This window comes from Dama dama, chromosome 21 (genome assembly GCF_033118175.1).
Source record: "Dama dama isolate Ldn47 chromosome 21, ASM3311817v1, whole genome shotgun sequence".
NCBI classification, from domain to species: Eukaryota; Metazoa; Chordata; class Mammalia; order Artiodactyla; family Cervidae; genus Dama; species Dama dama.
In genome coordinates this window covers 11,025,602-11,044,315 of record NC_083701.1, presented here as the reverse complement: position 1 = coordinate 11,044,315, position 18,714 = coordinate 11,025,602, and the positions used below count along the sequence as shown (strand labels likewise).

The 18,714-nt window shown below is 40.9% G+C and overlaps 1 pseudogene; it reads left to right on the top strand.

Moving 5' to 3' along the window:
* Positions 1–10,861: 10,861 nt before the first annotated feature.
* Positions 10,862–11,213, top strand: LOC133042180 (small ribosomal subunit protein eS25-like; annotated as a pseudogene).
* Positions 11,214–18,714: the final 7,501 nt, after the last annotated feature.

Genomic DNA, 18,714 nt, shown 5'->3' with positions numbered 1-18,714 from the left:
GAATTTTCCAAGACCAGATTTATGGCCCAGGATGTGATCTATTCTGGAGAAGGTTTCGTGTACATTTGAGAAAAAGGTGAAGTTGATTGTTTTGGGGTGAAATGTCCTATAGATATCAATTAGGTCTAGCTGGTCCATTGTGTCATTTAAGGTTTGTGTTTCCTTGTTAATTTTCTGTTTAGTTGATCTATCCATAGTTGTGAGTGGGGTATTAAAGTCTCCCACTATTATTGTGTTACTATTAATTTCCTCTTTCATACTCATTACTGTTTGCCGTACATAGTGCGGTGCTCCTATGTTGGGTGTATATATATTTATAATTGTTATATCTTCTTCTTGGATTGATCCTTTGATCATTATGTAGTGTCCTTCTTTGTGTCTTTTCACATCCTTTATTTGAAAGTCTATTTTATCTGATATGAGTATTGCGACTCCTGCTTTCTTTTGGTCTCCGTTTGCGTGAAATATTTTTTTCCAGCCCTTCACTTTTAGTCTGTATGTGTCTCTTGTTTTGAGGTGGGTCTCTTGTAGACAGCATATATAGGGGTCTTGTTTTTGTATCCATTCAGCCAATCTTTGTCTTTTGGTTGGGGCATTCAACCCATTTACATTTAAGGTAATTATTGATAGGTGTGGTCCCATTGCCATTTACTTTGTTGTTTTGGGTTCACGTTTATACAACCTTTCTGCATTTCCTGTCTAGAGAAGATCCTTTAGCATTTGTTGAAGAGCTGGTTTGGTGGTGCTGAATTCTCTCAGCTTTTGCTTATCTGTAAAGCTTTTGAATTCTCCTTCATATCTGAATGAGATCCTTGCTGGATACAGTAATCTAGGTTGTAGGTTATTCTCTTTCATTACTTTCAGTATGTCCTGCCATTCCCTTCTGGCCTGGAGGGTTTCTATTGATAGATCAGCTGTTATCCTTATGGGAATCCCTTTGTGTGTTATTTGTTGTTTCTCCCTTGCTGCTTTTAATATTTGTTCTTTGTGTTTGATCTTTGTTAATTTGATTAATATGTGTCTTGGGGTGTTTCGCCTTGGGTTTATCCTGTTTGGGACTCTCTGGGTTTCTTGGACTTGGGTGGCTATTTCCCTCCCAATTTTAGAGAAGTTTTCAGCTATTATCTCCTCAAGTATTTTCTCATGGCCTTTCTTTTTGTCTTCTTCTTCTGGGACTCCTATGATTCGAATGTTGGGCATTTCACATTGTCCCAGAGGTCCCTGAGGTTGTCCTCATTTCTTTTGATCCTTTTTTCTTTCTTCCTCTCTGCTTCATTTATTTCCACCATTTTATCTTCTACCTCACTTATCCTATCTTCTGCCTCCGTTATTCTACTCTTGGTTCCCTCCAAAGTGTTTTTGATCTCATTCATTGCATTATTCACTTTTAATTGACTCTTTTTTATTTCTTCTAGGTCTTTATTAAACATTTCTTGCATCTTTTCAATCTTTGTCTCCAGGCTATTTATCTGTAACTCCATTTTGTTTTCAAGATTTTGGGTCATTTTTATTATCATTATTCTAAATTCTTTTTCAGGTAGATTCCCTATCTCCTCCTCTTTTGTTTGACTTGGTGGGCATTTTTCATGTTCCTTTACCTGTTGGGTATTTCTCTGCCTTTTCATCTTGTTTAGATTGCTGTGTCTGGAGTGGGCTTTCTGTATTCTGGAGGTCTGTGGTTCCTTTTTATTGTGGAGGATTTACCCAGTGGGTGGGGTTAGACGATTGGCTTGTCAAGGTTTCCTGGTTAGGGAAGCTTGCGTCAGTGTTCTGGTGCGTGGAACTTGATTTCTTCTCTTTGGAGAGCAATGGAGTGCCCAGTAATGAGTTTTGAGATGGGTCTATGTGTTAGGTGTGACCTTGGGCAGCCTGTATGTTGACGTTCAGGGCTATGTTCTTGCGTTGCTGGAGAATTTGCGTGGTATGCCTTGCTCTAAAACTTATTGGCTCTTGGGTGGTGGTTGGTTTCAGTGTAGGTATGGAGGGTTTTGGACGGTCACTTATTACTTAAAGTTCCATGTACTCAGGAGTTTTCTGGTGTTCTCAGGTTTTGGGCTTAAGTCTCCTGCCTCTGGATTTCAGTTTTATTCTTCCTGTAGTCTCAGGACTTCTCCAACTATACAGCACTGATAAGAAAACTTCTAGGTTAATGGCGAAAAGATTCTCCCCCGTTAGGGACACCCAGAGCGGTTCACAGAGTTACATGAAGAAGAGGAGAGGGAGGAGGGAGATAGAGATGAGCAGGAGGAGAAAAAGGGGGACTCAAGAGGAGAGAGACAGATCTATGCAGCTGTCTGTTCCCAGAGTGTTCTCCGTAGCCCAGACACCTACAAAGATTCACAGAATTGGATTGGGAAGAGAAGGGGAAAGGAGGAAATAGAGGTGTTCGGAGGTAGAAAACAGAGAGTCAAGATTGGGAGAGAATAATCAACACACTCCTGAATAAAAATGGGAACTGAATTTTGGTTTAAAAATAGGGCTTCTCTTCTTTTTTTTTTTTTTTGTAAGGTTATAGTGTATTGAAAATGAAAATTAAGGAGTAGTAGAGGAGTACTAGAGGACTTTAAAAGAAATAAGAGAAAAAGAAAAATAGAAAATAGAAGAGAAAAAGGAAAGAAAAAAAAGAAGGAAAAAAAAAGAAAGAAAAGAAAACTTTTTTCCCTAATTAAAAAAATCATAAAAATCTATGAAAATGAAAGTTAAGGAGTAATGGGGGAGTAATAGGGAATTTTAAAGGAAAATAAAAGAGGAAAAATAAAAAAGAAAAAATAAAAAAAATTAAAAAATAATTTTTTTTTCTTTCAAAAAAAAAAAAAAAGTAAAAATATATCTAGGAATTTCTCTGGAGCTGTTGCGGTCAGTGTGGGTTCGGCTCAGTTTCAGATAGCTCCTCGTTCCAGCTTACACTTCTCGATATCTACAGGCCCCTTCCGGTGTAGTTGGTGTTTTCTACAGAGATTTTAATCTGTTGCACCAGTCCCTTCTGAAGCGGTTCCCTTTGTTTATTTGGCTTCTGTTTGCCGGTCCCTTCAGAGCCTCATTTCCGCCCTGACACAGGCAGGCGGAGGTGGACTCTTATTCAGGTAACTAGTTCCGTCGCTCTGCGGGGAGGGGCTGGCGCTGCAGGGACGGGCTGGCGCTGCCGGGAGGGGCTGACGCTGCTTTCTCCGTCTGCGCTGCTCAGGCTCCCGGCTGCTCTATATGGAGCGCGCCCCAGCGCTGCGCGAGGTTCCAGCCCTCGGGTGTTCCACAAAAGCGCGGAACGAAAAGCTGCGCCTGCTCTCTGTGCCTTCCCCGTCAGAGCGGTCCAGGCAGCCAGGGGCTTGGTGGGCGCACTCTCCCCAGGTGTGGCACGCCCCCTCCCTTCCGCGGACCCAGTTTCAGTTTCCGCTGGCGCCAGTCGGGTGCGCGCGCCTTCTGCCCTCCGCGTCCCCAGCCCCAGTCCCCGCCCGCGCCGGTCGGGTGCCTGCGCCCTGTGTCTCGCCGCGACCTTCCCCTCCCCCCTGCCTCCTGTCTCCGGCGGGGCTGAGCCAGTCCGCAGCCTGCGAGCTCTTCTCTGGATTTTCTCGGTCCCTTGGTTCTGCGAACGGCCGGCAGTGTGTTCAGGCCGGTTAATTTTCTCTCCCTCTTTTGGTCTCCCACAGTTCAAGTTGGCAACTCACAGAAGCTCCCTCCGATTGTCCTCAGGGCACTCAGGCCCGGACCCTACCCTAAGCAATGCCGCCTAAGACTACCTTCCCTGGACGGATCTCTGTCCTTAGCTCTTTTGTCTCACTTTTTATCTTTTATATTTTGTCCTACCTCCTTTTGAAGACAATGGGCTGCTTTTCTGGGCGCCTGATGACCTCAGCTAGCGATCAGAAGTTGTTTTGTGAAGTTTGTTCTGCATTCAGTTATTCTTTTGATGAATTTGTAGGCGAGAAAGTGGTCTCCCCGTCCTACTCCTCCGCCATCTTGGCTCCTCTCTCCAATTTTATCATTTTTGCTTTTAACTATCATACATATCTTAAAGAACCTGAGAAGAGAAAAATAGACATGTAAGTAATGTGTCATTTTTCTCTGGCCATCATCTTTCAAGACTTTTTTTTGGGCAGTTTGTGACGTATCTGGGTGTGGAAATCATGGATTGAAAGCTTTTTTTTTTTTGGCACAAGATATAGATAAGAAGGACCCTGTGCATTGAGATGTTGAGAGAATAGCATTAAAACAAGTATACTATCAAGGGTAAGACAGATCACCAGCCCAGGTTGGATGCATGAGACAAGTTCTCAGGGCTGGTGCACTGGGAAGACCCAGAGGAATGGGATGGAGAGGGAGGCAGGAGCGGGAATCGGGATGGGGAACACATGTAAATCCATGGCTGATTCATGTCAATGTATGGCAAAAACCACTACAATATTGTAAAGTAATTAGCCTCCAACTAATAAAAATAAATGGAAAAAAAAAGAAGGACCCTGTGCTTTGAGGGTACAAGCTTGATGAATCCGCATAAAACATCAAGAACTCAATTGGATGTAATATCGAGTATCTTCTAAGAGTTATAGTCCTAAAAATACAGAAGAATGAAAAATTCCATCCAATCTCAAAGTTTTAGAAATTACATTTCTTGGCCTATCATTTGGGCAGCTATAACAAACTATCTGGGTCACTATTTTTAAAAAGATATATATATATTTTTAATGTGGACCATTTTTAAAGTCTGTTGAATTTGTTACAATATTGCTTCTGTTCTACATTTTGGTTTTTGGCCACAAAGCATGTGGGATCTGAGTTCACCAAATGGTATTGAACCCACAACCCCTGCATTGGAAGGCAAAGTCTCAACCACTGGATAGCCAGGGCAGTCCCTCTGAGTCACTTTTAAACAACAGACGTTTATTTCTTACAGTTCTAGTGGTTGGAAGTCCACGATCAGGGTTCCAGCATTGTTGGGTGACGATTGCAGACTTCTTGTTATATCTTTACATGGTGGAAGGGATGAGAGAGTCCTCTGGCTTCTCTTTGATAAGAGCACTAATCCCAGCCATCAGGGATCTGCCCTTATGACCTAATCACCTCTCAAGGGCCTGCCTCCTAATACACTGGCCTGCCCTCTCACGTTGGGCATTAGGCATTCAGCTTATGGATTTGGGGGGTACACAAATATTCAGAGCAAAACAATCACTGATTTAAAAAATCTTAGGCTATAGGAAGAAAGACATTTGTACATCAGGGAGTTTATCTACTATGGTGAAGCCTCATACTTTTGTAATAAAAGAATTAGGTAATGGTGACTCAGATGGTAAAGAATCCGCTTGCAATGCAGGAGACGTGGGTTCAGTCCCTGGGTCAGGATGATCCTCTAGAGAAGGGAATGGCAATCCACTCCAGCATTCTTGCCTGGAAAATTCCATGGACAGAGGAGCCTGGTGGGCTACAATCCATGGGGTCACAAAGTCGGACACAGATGGGCGACTAACACACAGAAATACATACACACAGAGTGACCCCTCCCAAGAATGTGGGCTAACTGATTGCTCTCCTGCTGAAGTTATAGAAGAAACGATATATTAACATTCAGGGAAATTCCCTGGTGATCCAGTAGTTAGGATTCTGTGCTCTCACTGACGAGAATATGGGTTTAAACACTTGGGAACTAAGATCTCATAGCTGTGTGGTGCAGCCAAAAAAAGAAGAAGAAATGATACTAACATTTATAAAGAAGGTCACAAGCAAGAATCTTGGCAGCTTGCTCTGTTCCACATCTCTATTAGTGGGTGAAGTCAGCTGCAACAACGAAACAGGCCTCAAGCGGCCTGGGGCCCTTCCAATTGTCAGGATGATTATGAGGGCTACAATTCAAAGGACTGTGGGGCTGCAAACCAGATAACACCATCAGGGGACAGCTTGTGATGGCTCCAACCCTTGGAGGACGTATTACTATCTTTGTCCAAGACACATATCTATTCCAATTCCTTTTCATCCTGCGTGTGAGCTGCCAAGACCACACTGGACTCAATACCAACCCAGGCCTCCAGCCAGGAGATGATGTACATGAAGGACTTCTGAATAAGGAACTGGCTCACAAGTGAATGCTCACAGCAGAAATTAACACAACATGGTAGATCAAGTGTATTTCAATAAAATAAAATTTAAATAAAGTGTATTTCAATAAAATAAAATTTAAATAAAGATAGTTATGGGACTTCCCTGGTGGCCCAGTGGTTAAGAATCCGCCTGCCAATGCAGGGGGACATGGGTTTGATTCCTGGTCCAGGAACTAAGACCCCATATGCCTCGGGGCAACTAAGCCCATGGGTCACATTTACTGAGCCCTAGAGCCTGTGCTCTCATGAGAAGCCTGTGCATCACAACTTGAGAGTAGCCCCTGCTTGCCACAACTAGAGAAAGCCCACGCAGCAATGAAGAGCCTGTGTGCCACAAGGAAGACCCAGTGCAGCCAAAAATAAATAAAAGAGCATCACATCCCATCCTCTTTGCCATGTTTTAAGCAAGTCATAGGGGAGGAGGTTGTCACCTTAGGGTGTATTTACCATACTGGGTTATGAGGTTGATAAAGAGCTGGCTCATTGGAAAAGACCCTGATGCCAGGAAAGATTGAGGGCAGGAGGAGAAGGGGGCGACAGAGGATGAGATGGTTGGATGGCATCACTGATTCAATGGGCATGAGTTTAAGCAAACTCTGGGAGAGAGTGAAGGACAGGGAAGTGGGGCATGCTGCCGTTCATGGGGTTGCAAAGAGTCAGACACCACTGAGCAACTGAACAATAAACTTGAACTTTTCTTTGACTCCACGATGTACTGGATGTATGTCTTTCAGTGAGCCATTTCTTTTTGTTTGATATGTCATTTCGTCTTTGAATTGGAGCTAATCATTTGCTCTCTGCTCATGTCACACTGTCAACAAACTGTGACAAACTGTGACAAACTGTCAATAAACTGTGGAAAATTCTGGAAGAGATGGGAATACCAGACCGCCTGACCTGCCTCCTGAGAAATCTGTATGCAGGTCAAGAAGCAACAGTTAGAACTGGACATGGAACAACAGACTGGTTCCAAATAGGAAAAGGAGTACGTCAAGGCTGTATATTGTCACCCTGCTTATTTAACTTATATGCAGAGTATATCATGTGAAATACCTTGCTGGATGAAGCACAAGCTTGAATAAAGATTGCTGGGAGAAATATCAATAACCTCACATAGGCAGATAACACCACCCTTATGGCAGAAAGTAAAGAACTAAAGAGCCTCTTGATGAAAGTGAAAAAGGAGAGTGAAAAAGTCGGCTTAAAGCTCAACATTCAGAAAACTAAGATCATGGCATCCAGTCCCATCACTTCATGGCAAATAGATGGGGAAACAATGGAAACAGTGAGAGATTTTGTTTTGGGGGGCTCAAAAATCACTGCAGATGGTGACTGCAGCCATGAAATTAAAAGACACTTGCTCCTTGGAAGAAAAGCTATGACCAACCTAGACAGCATATTAAAAAGCAGAGACATTACTTTACCGACAAAGTTCCATCTGGTTAAAGCTATGGTTTTCCAGGAGTCATGTATGGATGTGAGAGTTGGACTATAAAGAAAGCTGAGCACGGAAGAATTGATGCTTTTGAACTGTGGTGTTGGAGAAGACTCTTGAGAGTCCCCTGGATGGCAAGGAGATCCAACCAGTCCACCCTGAAGGAAATCAATCCTGAATATTCATTGGAAGGACTGATACCGGAGCTGAAACTCCAGTACTTTGGCCACCTGATGAGAAGAACTGACTCATGTGAAAAGACCCTGATGCTGGAAAAGATTGAATGTGGGAGGAGAAGGGGATGACAGAGGATGAGATGGTTGGATGGCATCACTGACGTGATGGACATGAGTTTGAGCAAGCTCCAGGAGTTGGTGATGGACAGGGAAGCCTGGTGTGCTGCAGTCTAGGTTGGAAAGAGTAGGACATGACTGAGCAACTGAACTGACATGTCACCCTTTCTGGGAAGATTAAATGAGATAATGTTCAGAAGCTATAGCTATGAGATTATGATGTACTAATGAACATAAATGGATTACCCAGATGAAGCTTTTATTAGAACTAGTTATCTTCCTTGGAGCTGAACAAATGTTGGGTTGCATAAATTTCTGATCTCTTTGTTGTCAGGGGCTTAAATACACTTGGATAACAAAAGAGTATGTGTAATTTTATAGAGACATTTATAGTTTAATCAATTATGCTAATTGGAAATGTATATGTGAAAATCTTGACAACTAAGAGACTCTTGAGAGTACTTTTTCAGAATTATTTAAGACATCATAAATATAGATTATATGACTTTTGCATAATATCCTGCCAGCCACAGATGCCTGCCAAATAAATGCAGGGCTGGAGTCATGCAATGAATTATGAGTCAAAAGAGCAAACTTTTGAATCTGGTGCTACCAGAGTCATGGAACGCGTCTGTGACCCTGGGAAAGTGAGTTGACTACACGAGGGAATTGACTTTAGTTTCCTCATTTGTGAAATGAGGAGGGTGAGTTCCAGAACCTCCGAGGTGCCTTCCAGCTCAAAGATTCTGGGAACCAAAGTGGCAGTACCCTTTCCTGATTCAACATATTTTTAGATTTTGGTTATAGGAAGCAGATCCAACTATCACATACCTCTCTTGTGAGCGTCTGTCTGTTTACACTGCAATTTCTTTTAAATCCAGGATAAATTTTATCCCAGTAGTTAATTAACAAAGAGGATAGTGGGGACTCTGGAAAGCCTGAGTGTCAAGATAATGCGCATGCTTGTCAGTCTGTGTAAGCTGCCCAAGGTCTATGACTTTTACCTAAAGCCCATTTAGGAGAAATCTTCCATCAAGTATTTTTTTTAAAAAAAATTTATTTTTGGTTGCGCTGGGTCTTCTCTAGTTGCAGTGAGTGGGGGCTACTCTTTTTTGCAGTGTGCAGACTTCTCATTATGGTGACTTCTCTTGTGGAGCACTGGCTTTGGGCATGCGGGCTTCAGTAGTTGTAGCATGTGGGCTTAGTAGTTGTGGCTTTCGGGCTCTAGAGGTCAGGCTCAGTAGTTGTGGTACACGGGCTTGGTTGCTCTGCGTCATGTGGACTCTTCCCGGACCAACGATCAAAACCATGTCTTTTACACTGTCAGGCAGACTTTTACCCACTGAGCCCCCGGGGAAGTCATCCATCAAGTGTTAATGTTGTATTTTTGATACCTCAGGGGAAAAGCAGAGAAGGCAATGGCACCCCACTCCAGTACTCTTGCTGGAAAATCCCGGGGACGGGGGAGCCTGGTAGACTGCAGTCCAGGGGGTCGCTAAGAGTTGGACACAACTGAGCGACTTCACTTTCACTTTTCAGTTTCATGCATTAGAGAAGGAAATGGCAACCCACTCCAGTGTTCTTGCCTGGAGAATCCCAGGGACGGGGAACCTGGCGGGCTGCCGTCTATGGGGTCGCACAGAGTCGGACACGACTGAAGCGACTTAGCAGCAGCAGCAGGGAAAAAGAGTCCTACCAGCTTAACCTATTAACTTTCTTAAAGGGCTGCGTTTATGGAATTCCTCCTTTCACCAGAGAGTAGAAACACCTGCTGGTATTCACACTGCAACTTGAATTGGAGGTTGAGTGCATATGGTGGGTGCTCTGGGGTGTTGCCTCATCTCCCTTTGGGACCGATGCATTCATTCCTCCAGCCGGTGCTGATGTTGTCTGCTGATGGCTCACAGCTGGGTTCCTTCCCAGGCATTACCCTCAGCTGAAGAGAGCTGCTCAAACCCATTCCCCCTCCCTGAGGGGGCAACTCATTCCCAGTGACTGGTCGTTGCAAGTGTCGTGAAGTAGGAGCGTAGAGGCTTGGCTCCATGCCCTCCACTTGGGGTAGCTCTGATGGTCTGTTCTGACCCCAAATTTCCCCATGAGGTTGCCTGAGAACTCTGGAAACAACATTGGCCTTTTGTCCCATGTGTTGTCATCACTGTCTCCATGGGTATTGATCCTGAGTTGCTTTACCCACTAGACTAAGGTTTCCCAAGTAGAAGGTATTTATCTCAGGTAATGGACATAGTAACCTACTGGAGGTCAAAGGAGAAATTAGAACTTCTATTTTTATGTTTATATCTGGAGAATGGGAGTTGCCAAAGTAGATTGGTGATTTTTTCTCTTTTAGCATCCTGGGACCTTTTGCTATGAATATGTCCCCAGGTAAGTAACTCTATTGTTATGTAGTCACTGAGTCATGTCTAACTCTTTGTGACCCTATGAACTGCAGCATTCTAGGCCTCTGTCCCTCATCATCTCCTGGAGTTTGCCCAAGTTCATGTCTGTTGAATCAGTGATGCCATCCAGCCATCTCATCCTATGTCACCCTCTTTTTTTCCTGCCCTAAATGTTTCCCCACATCCGGGTCTTTTCCAATGAGCAGGCTCTTTGCATCTCGTGGTCAAAGTATTGGAGCTCCAGCTTCAGCATCAGTCCTTCCAATGAATATTCAGGTTTGATTTCCTTTAGGATTGACTGGTTTGATCTCCTTAAGTGGCTTTATAGATTATATTAAACTAGAATGAGAATCTCTCCAATATTTCATAGTGTGACAGTGACATGGCAGCTCACCAGTCATCTGATGGCAAATCATGAACAGTCAAAAGCAAAGAAGAGTTCTGTGTTTTTCCTTTATGAAAAGCAAGTGTGCTGTGTTTACTGATGTTCCTGGGATAACATGTCTGTCAGCAGCATACTGCTCACCCAATATTAAAAAGTAAAAACCAAAAGCTGTTCAGTCTGCCCTTTGATTAAAAGGGGGAAATTTGCCTTATTGTCCAGCATCTTAGTGCGGTGGCATTGGTTGCAGATCCTATCCCAGCTTTGCTATGCCACCCAAGGACGACAAGAAGAAAGATGCTGGAAAGTCAGTCCAGAAAGGCAAAGATCCAGTAAGCAAATCTGGGGCAAAGGCCAAAACGAATAAATGGTCCAAAGGCAGAGTTCAGGACAAGCTCAATAATCTAGTCTTGTTTGACAAAGCAACGTATTACAAACTCTAAAGAGGTTCCCAGCTATAAGCTTATAACTCCAGCTGTCGTCTCTGAGAGACTGAAGATCCGTGGTTCTCTGGCTAGGGCAGCCCTTCAGGAACTTCTTAGTAAATGATTTATTAAACTAGTTTCAAAGCACGGAGCTTAAGTAATTTACACCAGAAACACCAAGGGTGGACATGCATGAACAGGTCCCACCAGCTGTACATTTTGAAAAATAAAACTTTATTAAATAAAAAGGGGAAGTATTTAACAATGTTTGAGAAAATAACTCCCATTTTCAAAGGAACTCATGCTTTGCGGGAAATATTTTGAAAATGGTGTTTAAAGACAATGCCATTAGTACTTGATTTTTTTGGTCACTGCGTATAAAGTGTGAAACTTATTTTAAAAAACCCTTATCTATGTACTTAAGCTTAGAAACAATATTTCATAATCTGTTTAATAATCTTAAATATAAAGAGGTTTGGTGGTGGCGGTGGTTTAGTCACTAAATTGTGTCAGATTCTTTGCAACCCCATGGACCGTAGCCTGCCAGGCTCCTCTGTCCATAGGATTTCCGAGGCAAGAATACTAAAGCGGGTTGCCATTTCCTTCTCCAGAAAAGGATCTTCCTGACCCAGGGATCTAACCTGGGTCTCCTGCACTGCAGATAGATTCTTTACTGCTGAGCCACATGGATTTTTAAATCAATTTTTGCCCTCAAATATAAAATGATGTATTAATAGAACATCTTTTGGTTAGTTTGCTGCAGGAACCACTGGTTGATCAGGAGGGATGAAATTTTACTAGTCAAATTTTACTAGCTCAAAAATCTTTGCAAAATTGGAGGCAGAATTGAAAATGAATATCATAATGTAGCCAGCATGGAAAACATTGTAGTCCTTTAATTGGACTAATGAGTCTTCAGTAGCTATCTTGGTTAGTTGTAAGGGTCATTGAAACCAAGTACTGAAATCTTTGGACTTAAAACCAATATGTGCCATGTTACAAAATGGAAGCAGCATTTTATTTATTTATTTTCATTTATTTTTATTAGTTGGAGGCTAATTACTTTACAATATTGTAGTGGTTTTTGCCATACATTGACATGAATCAGCCATGGATTTACATGTGTTCCCCATCCTGAACGCCCCTCCCACCTCTCTCCCCATCCCATCCCTCTGGGTCATCCCAGTGCACCAGCCCTGAGCACTTGTCTCATGCAACCAACCTGGACTGGCAATCTGTTTCACACTTGATAATATATATGTTTCAATGCTATTCTCTCAGATCATCCCACCCTCGCCTTCTCCCACAGAGTCCAAAAGTCTGTTCTATACATCTGTGTCTCTATTTCTGTCTTTCATATAGGGTTATCATTACCATCTTTCTAAATTCCATATATATGCGTTAGTATACTATATTGGTGTTTATCTTTCTGGCTTACTTCACTCTGTATAATGGGCTCCAGTTTCATCCATCTCATTAGAACTGATTCAAATGTATTCTTTTTAATGGCTGAGTAATATTCCATGGTGTATATGTACCACAGCTTCCTTATCCATTCGTCTGCTGATGGGCATCTAGGTTGTTTCCATGTCCTGGCCATTATGAAGAGTGCTGTGATGAACACTGGGGTACACATGTCTCTTTCAGATCTGGTTTCCTCAGTGTGTATGCCCAGAAGTGGGATTGCTGGGTCATATGGCAGTTCTATTTCCAGTTTTTTAAGAAATCTCCACACTGTTTTCCATAGTGGCTGTACTAGTTTGCATTCCCACCAACAGTGTAAGAGGGTTCCCTTTTCTCCACACCCTCTCCAGCATTTATTGCTTGTAGACTTTTGGATAGCAGCCATCCTGACTGGCATGTAATGGTACCTCATTGTGGTTTTGATTTGCATTTCTCTAATAATGAGTGATGTTGAGCATCTTTTCATGTGTTTGTTAGCCATCTGTATGTCTTCTTTGGAGAAATGTCTGTTTAGTTCTTTGGCCCATTTTTTGATTGGGTCATTTATTTTTCTGGAATTGAGCTGCAGGAGTTGCTTGTATATTTTTGAGATTAATCCTTTGTCTGTTTCTTCATTTGCTATTATTTTCTCCCAATCTGAGGGCTGTCTTTTCACCTTACTTATAGTTTTCTTTGTAGTGCAAAAGCTTTTAAGTTTCATTAGGTCCTATTTGTTTAGTTTTGCTTTTATTTCCAATATTCTGGGAGGTGGGTCATAGAGGATCCTGCTGTGATATGTGTTGAAGAGTGTTTTGCCTATGTTCTCCTCTAGGAGTTTTATAGTTTCTGGCCTTACATTTAGATCTTTAATCCATTTTCAGTTTATTTTTGTGTATGGTGTTAGAAAGTGTTCTAGTTTCATTCTTTTATAAGTGGTTGACCAGTTTTCCCAGCACCACTTGTTAAACTTCCAGGAAACAAAAGCCCAGGACCAGATGGCTTCACAGCTGAATTCTACCAAAAATTTAGAGAAGAGCTAACACCTATCATACTCAAACTCTTCCAGAAAATTGCAGAAGAAGGTAAACTTCCAAACTCATTCTATGAGGCCACCATCACCCTAATTCCAAAACCAGACAAAGATGCCACAAAAAAAGAAAGCTACAGGCCAATATCACTGATGAACATAGATGCAAACATCCTTAACAAAATTCTAGCAAACAGAATCCAACAACATATTAAAAAAATCATACATCATGACCAGGTGGGCTTTATCCCAGGAATGCAAGGATTCTTTAATGTCTGCAAATCAATCAATGTAATACATCACATTAACAAATTGAAAGATAAATACCATATGATTATCTCAATAGATGCAGAGAAAGCCTTTGACAAAATTCAACATCCATTTATGATTAAAACTCTCCAGAAAGCAGGAATAGAAGGAACATACCTCAACATAATAAAAGCTATATATGACAAACCCACAGCAAGCATCACCCTCAATGGTGAAAAATTGAAAGCATTTCCCCTGAAATCAGGAACAAGACAAGGGTGCCCACTTGCTTGTATATTTTTGAGATTAATCCTTTGTCTGTTGCTTCGGGAAGCAGCATTTGAAAAGCAAGAAAGTATGTTCAATCACATTCCTCTAACTAAAAATACATTATTGTTATTATTAATTACTTTGGTGAGAATGAAATCTTTGTATCATTAATAAGAAGTAAAACTAACTTATTCATAACTTATATACTTATATGTAATAGAAATAAAAACACATGTATTGAAGATGCCTGTTCAAACATACATATTTTTTCCTATACACAAACAAGAAAATTTGGAACCTGCTGTGATCTACTAAGTGATTCCCAGATGGCTCAGAGGGTAAAGAATCTGCTTGCCAATGCAGGAGACTCAAGAGACTGGGTTTGATCCCTGGGTTGGGAAGATCCCCTGGAGCAGGAAATGGCAACCCACTCCAGTATTCTTGCCTGGGAAATCCCATGTACAGAGGAGCCTGGTGGTCTATAGTCCATAGGGTCACAAAGAGTTGGACATGACTGAGCACACACACAAAATAAAATGCTCTACTAAGAGCTTCCAAAATCTTTTTCAACATTCTATCTTCAATGCTTAGTAAATAGTAGATGCCACTGAAATGGTTAATTAAATAGAGTGACAGATTAAAGCAATTGATGGATGAACAGCTACTGGATGGATAGGTGGACACAGAGGGAAGCACACGTTGATAGATGGCAGCGCCTTGCTAGTTATTAGCAAGGGACACAAAAGCAATGCAAGTCCTGGTACCTCTGCCCATGCAAGCTTACTATCCAGCCTGGGAGAAAAGTACACTTGCAGGAGACAGTTCAGCAAAAGCACCAGGCACTTGGTGATTAAAGGCTCAGTTAAGTAGAACCACATAAATGCATTAAGTTATGCTGTTTCGTTCCATGAACCTGGAGCAAGCAGATCAGGGTTGAAGGCTGTCCTCTTCCACTATCCATCTCTGTATACTAATGACTGCATAGCCCCATGAGCGTTAGTGGCATTAATCAACCCCCCATCTTGAGAAAGTATTTTTCCTACTTAAGAAATATTTTCTAGTTGCAGCTTTCATCAGTTCAGTTGTTTGGTGTGAGAGTTTCCCTTCTAAAACTATAATTACAGCTTCAAGTCTGGGAATGCCTACAGAGGATCCCTGTAATTTCTTATTGAGACATTGTAACAAAAGGGAAGAAAAAAGCAAAAAAACACAACACAACACAACACAACAAAACCCACCCTTCAAATCCTCCTTAACTTAATTACTAACATCTTCATACCTTGACCTATCTAGGAAACCCAAAGGGAACATGGACATTTCCTCAGTGATTCCCAACTTCACCGAATGCCATCTTTTATGTAGCAAGGATGTGCTTAAGGCTGGAGAGATTATGGTGATTAAACAAGCCATTAGGATAAAAAAAGAACTTTTATAAAAGCAAGGAAAGGATTTAACATTTTTGTGTCAGGCATCGTTCAGTCAGTCATGTAGCATACATTCATTGGCACTTGTGTACTAGGCTTAGTCCTGTGTTGCTGATACAAAGATAATTATCAAATGCACAGATCAAGAAGGAACCAAATGAAAATTCTAAAACTCAAAAATTCAACAAATAAAATTAAGGACTACATGGAAGGAATTTGGAAAACTAAAGAGAGAAAGAAATGCTTCCCTAGTAGCTCAGCTGGTAAAGAATCTGCCTGCAATGCAGGAGACCCTGATTTGATTCCTGGGTCAGAAAGTTTCCCTGGAGAAGGGATAGGCTACCCACTCCAGTATTCTTGGGTTTCCCTGGTGGCTCAGACAGTAAGAGAAATAGTAAACTGGAAGGTACCTGAGAAGAAAATACTGAATGAAACAAGGGGAAGCAAAGGATGAAAAGAATAAGATTAAGACTGATACATCAAACTGTGTGGCGGCTTCCTTTATAATAAATTGCAGCTTAAATAGAACCAGAGAATGGGGAGTGATATTTGAAGAAACAATGACAGATATTTCAAAATTTATGAGACATCAAACCATGAAATCAAGAAGCCCTGAAAAACATAAATAGGATAGCTATAAAGAAAAATATACCTAGATATCTTGTATTAATGCTGATAACAATAAAACCAAAGATTAAATCAAAGGAAGCTAGACAAAAAGGACTCTGTAAACTTCAAAAACAAGGCTGACAGCTATCAACAGAAACACTGGATGTTAGACACTAAGGAACAATAGTTTTAAAGTGCTGAAAAAATAAAAATTAATCTTCCAACCAAAGTACTATACCGGTGAAAAATACCTTGTAACAATGGAGGCAAAATAGAGACATTTTCAGAAAAATTGAGAGAATGTAATACTCATACTAAAAGAAATACGAAAGAGTATTCTTCAGATAGAAGGAAAATTACCCCTGCTATGATTAATTAAAATTATACACCCACACATACATATTTAAAATAAACAATAACAGGGACTTCCCTGGTGGTCCATTGGTTGAGAGTATGTCTGCCAGTGCAGAGGACTAAGATCCCACATGCCACATGAAAACTAAGCCCATTCACCACAACTAGTGAGCCTATGCTCTCAAGCCTGAGCTCCGCAATAAGAGAAGTCACTGGAGTGAGAAGCCTGCACATCGCAACTAGAGAGTAACTCTGGTCACCGCAACCTGAGAAAGTCCATGTGCCACAGCAAAGACCCAGCACAGCCATAAATAAATAATAAAATGAAATACACAATAGTGATGGCTTATAAGTTAGAAAGATGTTACAGTGTTCTAAGGATTTTGCATTGTCTAGGAAATGGGTAATATTAGAGTTAGATAAATCAAGGGTGCATATTGTGATCATTAGAATAACTACTGAAATACCTATAAAACAGTATATAATATCCACGCAAATACATGAAGATATGAAGGATATGAGATAATAAAAAAATTTCTATCAATCTTGATGCAGTCAAGAGAGAAATAAACAATAAAATAGGTAAATGAATAGAATGTACTTAGTAAGATGGTAATTAAAACCCAAAGCATCAGTAATCACATTAAGTGTTAATAGAATAAATGCTCCTGCAAGAAACATAGATTGTTAGAATGGATTTTCAAAAATTCTGGCTTATGAATCACACCTAAAACATAAGACAGAAAAACGATTATAACAAAAGAATGGTAAATGAAAAGAAAGGTGGTGTGTCATATATATGTCACACCTAACAGGCTTAAGGGCCAAGAATCGCAAGATACAAAAAAGGACATTTTGTAATAGAAATAGGTTCCTTTTGCCAGGAAGATATAACAGTTATAAATTTCTGTACACTTAATAAGATAGTCTCAAATACATAAAAAGTTAAATTTGATGGAGCTGCAAGGAAAAATACACGAATTTGCTGCCAGAGTGAGAGACTTCAACATATTTCTCAGTAACTAATAGTAAATGGAAAAATTATAATATTTTCTGTAGAGAGACTATAAGGACAATTTAGTCTTTTCTTTAGTATGGTTAATTGAAATTTGATTTTTTTAATTGATGATATTTCAGGAAGATTTCTTTCAACTTTGCAGGCCACTCTTGGTAATGTCAAAATTGGGACGATCTCTATCAAACTTCTTTCATGTATGAGTTATAAAATTAGGAAGAATTTCCACACACTTGCTTTTGTACCCCATTTTTTCTCTACTACCCTGTATTTTTGTTGCCAGACTCTATAGAAACCAGTTATATCTTGATAAGCAATGTCTGACCCTGGCTATTATTTGCATCCTGACTCTAAGTGGGTTGCCATAGTGGGCAGGAAGAGTATTTCTGAAACTCATTCCTTTCTGCCTGAGCTAACAGTAATATCACTGTACATGGAAGTGATTGGAGCCACACAAACATACCACTAAACTCACACTGGATAAATCTACTTCTTTTTTAAAAAATTTATTTATTTTAATTGGAGGCTAATTAATTTACAATATTGTATTGGTTTTGCCATACATTGACATGAATCCACCACAGGTGTACATGTGTTCCCCATCCTGAACCCCCCTCACACCTCCCTCCCCATCCCATCCCTCAGGGTCATCCCAGTGCACTGCCCTGAGCACCCCGTCTCGTGCATTGAACCTGGACTGGTGATCTATTTCACATATGATAATATACATGTTTCAATGCTATTCTCTCAAATTATCCCACCCTCACCTTCTCCCACAGAGTCCAAAAGTCTATTCTTTACATCTGTATCTCTTTTGCTAACATGCATACAGGGTCATCATTACCATATTTCTAAATTCCATATATATGCGTTAATATACTGTATTGGTGTTTTTCTTTCTGACTTAATTCACTCTGTATAATAGGCTCCAGTTTTATCCACCTCATTAGAACTGATTCAAACGCACTCTTTTTAATAGTTGAGTAATATTCCACTGTGTATATGTACCACAGCTTTATTATCCATTCATCTGGCTATGGACCTCTAGGTTGCTTCCATGTCCTGGCTATTGTAAACAGTGCTGTGATGAACATTGGGGTACACATGTCTCTTTCAATTCTGGTTTCTTCAGTGTGTATGCCCAGCAGTGGGATTGCTGGGTCATATGGCAGTTCTATTTCCAGTTTTTTAAGAAATCTCCACACTGTTCTCCATAGTGGCTGTACTAGTTTGCATTCCCACCAACAGTGTAAGAGGGCTCCCTTTTCTCCACACCCTCTCCAGCATTTATTGCTTGTAGACTTTT